Source organism: Nicotiana tabacum, chromosome 23, assembly GCF_000715075.1.
Source record: "Nicotiana tabacum cultivar K326 chromosome 23, ASM71507v2, whole genome shotgun sequence".
Lineage (NCBI taxonomy): Eukaryota > Viridiplantae > Streptophyta > Magnoliopsida > Solanales > Solanaceae > Nicotiana > Nicotiana tabacum.
This window is the reverse complement of record NC_134102.1, coordinates 49,370,817-49,378,647: the sequence shown is the minus strand read 5'-3', so window position 1 is coordinate 49,378,647 and position 7,831 is coordinate 49,370,817. Positions and strand designations below refer to the sequence as shown.

Below are 7,831 nucleotides of genomic sequence, written 5' to 3'. Positions count from 1 at the left end.
AGTTGTGTTTGAGTAGTATGTAGAGATCACTAGGATGAGGGCACTTATAAGGTATGGAGATTGGATTTATAGAGGTGGAACTATCGTTTTTGTTATGGTCAGTGAAAGTGTGTTACTGGTCAAAGCGTGTGTGTATATGATGGGTGACTTGAAAATTTTTGTGCTTGATAGAGCTTGTGGTTATGGTACTCGATATGTTGTGATTTGCCTAAGTGTATTGATATATCCTTGGATATCTTGGTTTGAGTTGTATGGTTCAAGAGATTGTTAGCATTATTTTTGTGTGTTGGAGTGATGAATAAGTTAAGTGAGGACTTTAGAGACTCAAAGATTTGTATTTTGGATGCATTGGCTTCACAAGGTTATGGAGGATCATGAGTGACTGGCACGGATTGAGGAATATAAAGGAAAAGGTTTCAAGATTGGCTTTTTTCTTTATAATGGGGTTGATAACGAGTTGTATGTATATATTCACAGTTGAGACTAGTGGTTTGGAAGTTTCTTGTGTATCCATGAGTGAAAGTTAGAATGGGTCTTTAGTTTGGGTGTCTACTGATAAGATTGTTGAGGACTTGAATTAAACAGCAGGTCAGATTTGCTTATACAACACAAAATGTCATACAGATGTGTCATGTTGAAAGGGTTATAGTTATATAGGATACTTTCTACCATCATATTTGATAGAGTGATAGCATACCACGGGATTACAACAATTATGGCAGGTGGTTTGTATGCACAGGTTGAGTTTTACTGAGTTTTCTTAATTTTAACATAACAAACTGATGGAGTAAGTTGTATAGATACACATAGACTCGTTGAGAAAGGACACCACGATCACAGGGAGTCATTGGGTGATAAGTTGTTTTTCACAGATTTGTGACATTTGGGTTATTGCTTGTATAGTGCACAAAACTAACGATTGTGGTTCCATATGGAATTTGGTGTGACTTCTTGGTCGAGCAACTTGTACTACATGAGACGAAGCTAAACGGCCTAGAATCAACACGATGGGATTTTGAAAAGGAATATTTGAAAGAACAATGCTCTTAGATAGCCTAGAACATGCAATGGTTCTTACATAATAAAAGAAGCCCATGACCTTTTGATATGATAAGTGGTTGAGTTTCTATAGATTTGCTTATTCATTAGCAGTGTTGCACAGGCTTGGAACAAAGATTTATTTCAGATGGAGTATTTTTGCTGGTACTGGGTTTGGTAGTGTGTAGTTATCATAGTTATAAAATATAGCTATGGGTATATGAGTTATGAGATACATCATGTGGTTACATCTTGGAAGTAAATTTATAACTCTAAATAGGTTATTGGAACTAATACAGTGAATATAAACAAGAAACGGATCTTGGAGGAAGTTTCGGGTAGTGAAGTTGGGTGTAAAGGCTTATAAACTAAGGTTGAAGGAGAAATGTTCAGTCAGGAGGTGTTAATTGATTTATATAGATGGAAGTGAAATGGGATCACCCATGAGAATGTGTACAATGAGTTTATATAGCTATTTCATAGCTTTGGAATGACTCTTGGCACAATCGAGGACAAACATATGTTTAAGTGAGGGAGTATGTAATAATCTAATCGATCATTTTGAGCTATATCATGAGACTTTCCACAAGTTCATTTGATATTTTATTACTTGCGGGTATAGGTGATTTTGGTCCCAAGATGTTTGGAAGTAATTTGGAACACTTAGTTCCTACATGTAAGCTTTAAATTAAGAAAGTTGACCAAGGTTTAACATTTGGGTAAACGGACTCAAAGTCGTTTTGATGGTTCCAAGTTGCCCCCGAAGCCATTAGGCCGAGGGAACGTCTTCCTAGGCATCACGCATCGCATTGCCCATGCACACCACTCCCAAACTTATGGTCGTGGTGGTGTCGTGAGACGGATACTGGCCTCCCATGCGCCCGAGCATGTTGTTGGCCTAAATGTGAGTCCACGACGACTGACATCACGACAAGTGGTGGTTGAAACTTAACTCTCATAATGTCACGGCTCCAACCCATTGCATGTTTGGGCTCCCCGACCTTTCTGGTGCTAAGAAGCTCCGACTGCGACCCCAGGTCACCCGTACTACCCGCTGAGTTTAAGCATATCAATAAGCAGAGGAAAAGAAACTTACAATGATTCCCATAGTAACGGCAAGCCAACAGGAAACATCCCATCCTTAGAATCGGGCAGCTCCGTCGTCCAAATTGTAGTCTAGAGAAGCGTCTTCAGCGGCAGACTGAGCCCAAGTCCGTTGGAAGGGGGCACTAGAGATGGTGAGAGCCCCATTGTACTCGGGCCCTGTTGCACCATGAGGCATTTTTGTCGAGTCAAGTTATTTGGGAATGCAGCCCAAATCGGGCAATGAATTCCTTCCAAGGTTAAATACGGGCGAGAGACCGATAGCGAACAAGTATCGCTAGGGAAAGATGAAAAGGACTTTGAAAAGAGAGTCAAATAGTGCTTAAAATTGTCGGGAGAGAAGAAGATGGGGGTCGGCGATGCACCCCGATCGAATGTGGAACGGTGTTGAGCTGGTCCGCCGATCGACTCGGGGCATGGACCAACGTGGATTATGGGGGGAGGCCTAAGCCCAAGATTTTGATACGCTCGTGCAACGCTATCTTCTTGATTGTGGTAGGAAGCATGCGCCTCTAGCGTTCTTTGGCATCTGCACGCTTCGGACGCTGGCTTGTGAGCTCCCCATTCGACCCGTCTTGAAACACAGACCAAGGAGTCTCACATGTATGCGAGTCAACGGACGAGTAAACCCTTAAGGCGTAAGGAAGCTGATTGGTGGATTCCTCTGAGGGGTGCACCGCCGACCGACCTTGATCTTCTGTGAAGGGTTCGACTGTTGGCATACCTGTTGTGACCCGACAAATGGTGAACTATGCCTGAGCGGACTGAAGCCAGAGGAATATCTGGTGGAGGCCCGCGGCGATACTGACGTGAAAATCATTCGTCTGACTTGGGAATAGGGGCGAAAGACTAATCGAATCGTCTAGTTGTTGGTTCCCTTCGAAGTATCCCTCAGGATAGCTGGAGCTCGCGTGCGAGTTCTATAGGTTAAAGCTAATGATTAGAGGCATCAGGGGTGCACCGCCCTCAACTTATTCTCAAACTTTAAATAGGTAGGACGATATGGCTGCTTTGTTGAGCCGCAGCACGAATGCAAGAGCTCCAAGTGGGCCATTTTTGGCAAGCGAAACTGGTGATCCGGGATGAATCAGAAGCTGGGTTACGGTGCCAAACTGCGAGCTAACCTAGATCCCACAAAGGGTGTTGGTCGAGTAAGACAGCAGGACGGTGGTCATGGAAGTCGAAATCCGCTAAGGAGTGTGTAACAACTCACATGCAGAATCAACTAGCCCCGAAATTTGATGGCGCTACACCCGGCCGTTGGGGCAAGTGCCAGGCCCCGATGAGCATGGGCGGAGCAGCCGTCGGTGCAGATCTTGGTGGTAGTAGCATATATTCAAATGATAACATTGAAGGCCGAAGAGGGAAAGGTTCCATGTGAATGACACTTGCACATGGGTAAGTCGATCCTAAGGGTCAGGGGAACCCCGACAGATAGCGTGTTTTGTGCGTACTCCGAAAGGGAATCGGGTTACAATTCCTGAACCGAGACGTGATGGTTGACGGCATCGTTAGGAATTCTGGATATGTCAACGGGGGCCTCGGGAAGAGTTATATTTTTTGTTTAATAGTCTGCCCACCATGGAAACGACTCAGTCGGAGGTAGGGTCCAGCGGCTGAAGGAACAATGCACGTCGCGTGGTGTCCGGTGCGCCCCCGGCGGCCCTTCAAAATCTAGAGGACCGAGTACCATCCATGCCCTACCGTACTCATAACTGCATCAGGTCTCCAAGGTGAATAGCCTCTGGTCAATGGAACAATGTAGGCAAAGGAAGTCGGAAAAATGGATCTGTAACTTCGGGAAAAAGATTGGCTCTAAGGGCTAGGCACGGGGGTCCCAATCCCGAACCCGTCGGCTGTTGGTGGATTGCTCGAGATGCTCCCATGGCGAGAGCAGGTTGTCACATGCCGGCCGAGGGATGGACTAGGAACGGTTCCTTCGAGTTCCTTCCCCGGGGATTCCGACAGTTTAGTTAAAACAAATCATTGCGATGGTCCTTGCGGATGTTTAGGCAATGCGATTTTTGCCTAGTGCTCTGAATGTCAAAGTTAAGAAATTCAACCAAGCGCGGTTAAACGGCAGGAGTAATTATGACTCTCTTAAGGTAGCCAAATGCTTCGTCATCTAATTAGTGATGCACATGAATGGATTAATGAGATCCACACTCTCCCTATCTACTATTCAGCGAAACCACAGCTAAGGGAACGGGCTTGGCAGAATCGGCAGAGAAAGAAGACCATGTTATAGCCTGTTTGGCCAAAATTTGAGTTGTTTGGCCAAGCTTTAGATGGAAAAAAAGTGCTCTTGAGGAGAAGCAGAAGCAGTTTTTGAGAAGCAGAAAAAAGTAGCTTCTTTCTAAAAGCACTTTTCTGAAAAGTACTTTTGAGAAAAATACACTTAGAAGCAGTTTTGAAAAGCTTGGCGAAACACTAATTACTGCTCAAAAGTGCTTTTCAAATTAATTAGCCAAACACAAACTGCTTCTCACCAAAAGCACTTTTTGAAAAGTACTTTTAAGAAAAACATTTCTCAAAATAAGCTAATTTTAGAAACTTGGCCAAACAGGCTATTAAGCTTGACTCTAGTCCGACTTTGAGAAATGATTTGAGAAGTGTAATATAAGTGGGAGCCGAAAGGAAGAAGTGAAATACCACTGATTTAAACGTTATTTTACTTATTCCGTGAATCGAAAGTGGGACACTGCCCCTCTTTTTGGTCCCAAGGCTTGCTTGCAGGCTGATCTGGGCGGAAGACATTGTCAGGTGGCGAGCTTGGCTAGGGCAGCACATCTTTTAAAAGATAATGCATGTGTCCTATTATGAGCTCAAAGATAACAGAAATCTCATGTGGAACAGATGGGTAAAAGCTCATTTGATTATGATTTCCTGTACGTATACGAACCATGAAAGTGTGGCCTAACGATCCTTTAGACCTTCGAAATTCGAAACTAGAGCTGTTAGAAAACTTACCACAGGGATAACTGGCTTGTGGCAGCCAAGCGTTCACAGCAACGTTACTTTTTGATCCTTTGATGTTGGCTTTTCCTATAATTGTGAAACAGAATTCATCAAGAGTTGGATTGTTCATCCACCAATAGGGAACGTGAGTTAGGTTTAGACCATCATGAGATAGGTTAGTTTTACCCTACTAATGACAGTGTCGCAATAGTAATTCAACCTAGTATAAGAGAAACTGTTGATTCGCACAATTGGTCATCGCGTTTGGTTGAAAAGCCAGTGGAGCGAAGCTACCATGCACTGGATTATGACTAAATGCCTCTAAGTCAGAATTCGGGCTAGAAGCAACGCATGCGCCCGCCGTCTGCTTGCCGACCCACAGTAGGGCCTTTGGCCCCCAAGGGCACGCGTCTTTGGCTAAGTCATCGCGACAGAAGAGCCGCAGTGGCCGCCTTAAAGTACAATTTCCATCGAGCGGCAAGTAGAATCCTTTGCAGATGACTTAGATACGCGATGGGGTATTGTAAGTGGCAGAGTGGCCCTGCTTCCACGATCCACTAAGATTCAGCCCTTTGTCGCTATGATTCGTCCCTCCCCTTCCAATCTAATCAATTTCTAACTTTTCTAAAAAGAGGTTTACTCTTTCTTTGATGCTATATTATATGCCAAGTGTTGGAAAATCGAATAAGTCCTCAAGACTTTAGAACATATACTATTTGTATATTTAGTGGTCAATGTGACTTGTCACTTAGTCATGTCAAGGGAAAGGCTTTCTTGTGACACTATACCCAATTTCACTACTAGAGGTTTTTCGGGGTATCGCGTGCGATGCCAAGGCACAAGCCAAGAGTTATGTGCTAATACAATGTCCCAAATAGAGGGTTTTCGAGGTGTCGAGTGTGAGGCCAAGGCATAATCCAAGAGTGATGTGCCAATACAATGTTGCAAATAGAGGTTTTTTGGGGTGTCGCGTGCGAGGCCAAGGCACAAGCCAAGAGTGATGTGGAAATACAGTGTCGCAAAAAGGTTTTTCGAGGTGTCACGTGCAAGGCCAAGGCCTATGTCAACGGTGCGAGGTCGGCCATGGCTTGCTTATGTTGGTTGTACAAAGTCAGGCGTGTCACGCTGCCACGGCACGTCGCATGGTGTGGCATGCCTATGTCAATGGCCAGAAGTCGGGCATGAGCATTGGGGGAAATGGCACGAGGCAGGGCGTGGCTATGGAACGAGGTGGGCATGGACATGGCACAACGTTAGGCATGGCAGGCCGCCGTGGCATGAGGCAAGGCGTGGCCATTGAACGACATCAGAGTGGAAGGTCGTGGCCTAGAAGAATTTGGTTTTGGTTTTGGAGGTTCCTAGAATAATTCAACACTATTTGTCAAAAAATGGCAATTTGAAGAACTTAAGAGTTTATAAGTTTGACTAAGAGTTGACATTAATGTAATTCGACTCTGATTATTGTTCCAAGATATGGATAGGTCAATATAGTTGAGTTGAACTTGTGTGTAAAATGTGGAAGTAACCGAAGTGTCTAAGTGTGATTTGGACACTCTTTTGAAAGAGTGAAGTTTCAAGAACTTAAGAGAAATTCTATTTGGTTTCAGCCTCGATTATTTGTTGTGATGTTCCGGTGGGTGTTTTGAGCCTTTATACAAGTACATATAGGGTATTTGGAATATTTAAAGGAATGATTGGATGATGTCTCTAAGGGCTCATGTGAGTTTCTACGTTTTAGGGGCAAGTTTTGGAAGAATTGAGTTGCTAAAACAAGAATTTTCTACAATTGGTTTAAATACAAAAGCACATACCTCTCAATATATAAAGAATTTGGGTTGAGGTTTAAATGGGATTTTAGAACTTTGAGTCTAGTTTCTTGTGGTTCAGCCCGTTTGTCATTCCGACATCTGAGCACAAATTTAAGGTCCTTTTATTGAAGGGCGGCAAAGCAGTTTTATCATGACCCAAAATCCAACTAGTCGTGATGGCCGACCCGCTAGGTAAGCCAAATATTAATCAATATAACTCTAATGAAATAATATGAATTCAATAAATGAAATAATTGAAATTCTCATATAATAACCGAAGGGCTGGTAGTACAAGTCATGAGCCACTAAGACTTAGGTTTACAAAACTGATATGAAATAAATAAAACATTTGTTTCGAATGTACATAAACAGAATTCAAATCTAAAACTACCTAGGACAAGTGGTAGCTAAATCCGGAAGGCAGATACATCTTCAATATCAGCTCCCGCCATACACAATAGCATTAGCTCCAAGATCTGCACTCAAGGTGCAGAAGTGTAGTATAAGTACAACCGACCTTATATACTCAATAAGTATCTTAACTAACCTCGGCGAGGTAATAAAAGTAAGAATTATAAATGATACCCACTATCACCTGTACAGTTCATAATTTCCATCAAGTACATAATAGAAAATATTATCAAATCACAAAATCGTAGATAAAACCTCATTGGCGCACTCTATTTTCTCAACGTATTCTGCTCAGTCAATAATCCAGCATATAAGGAAGATATGCACATAAATCAGGCAATAACAAAGGAAATTGCAAGTAAGGATGAAATACAATAACCAAATATGAATTTGTTGCGGCGTGCAAACCTATCCAAATAGAATTCACATCACGACTCTCAGGCCCACATTAGAATCTCAGTAACCGAACCAAACCAATAACCAGCTCTCCCAGAGCTCACATCAACTAGATA

The 7,831-nt window shown here is 43.1% G+C and overlaps 1 pseudogene; it reads left to right on the top strand.

Annotated features, from left to right (window-relative positions):
• Positions 1–2,066: 2,066 nt before the first annotated feature.
• Positions 2,067–5,689, top strand: LOC142177903 (28S ribosomal RNA; annotated as a pseudogene).
• Positions 5,690–7,831: the final 2,142 nt, after the last annotated feature.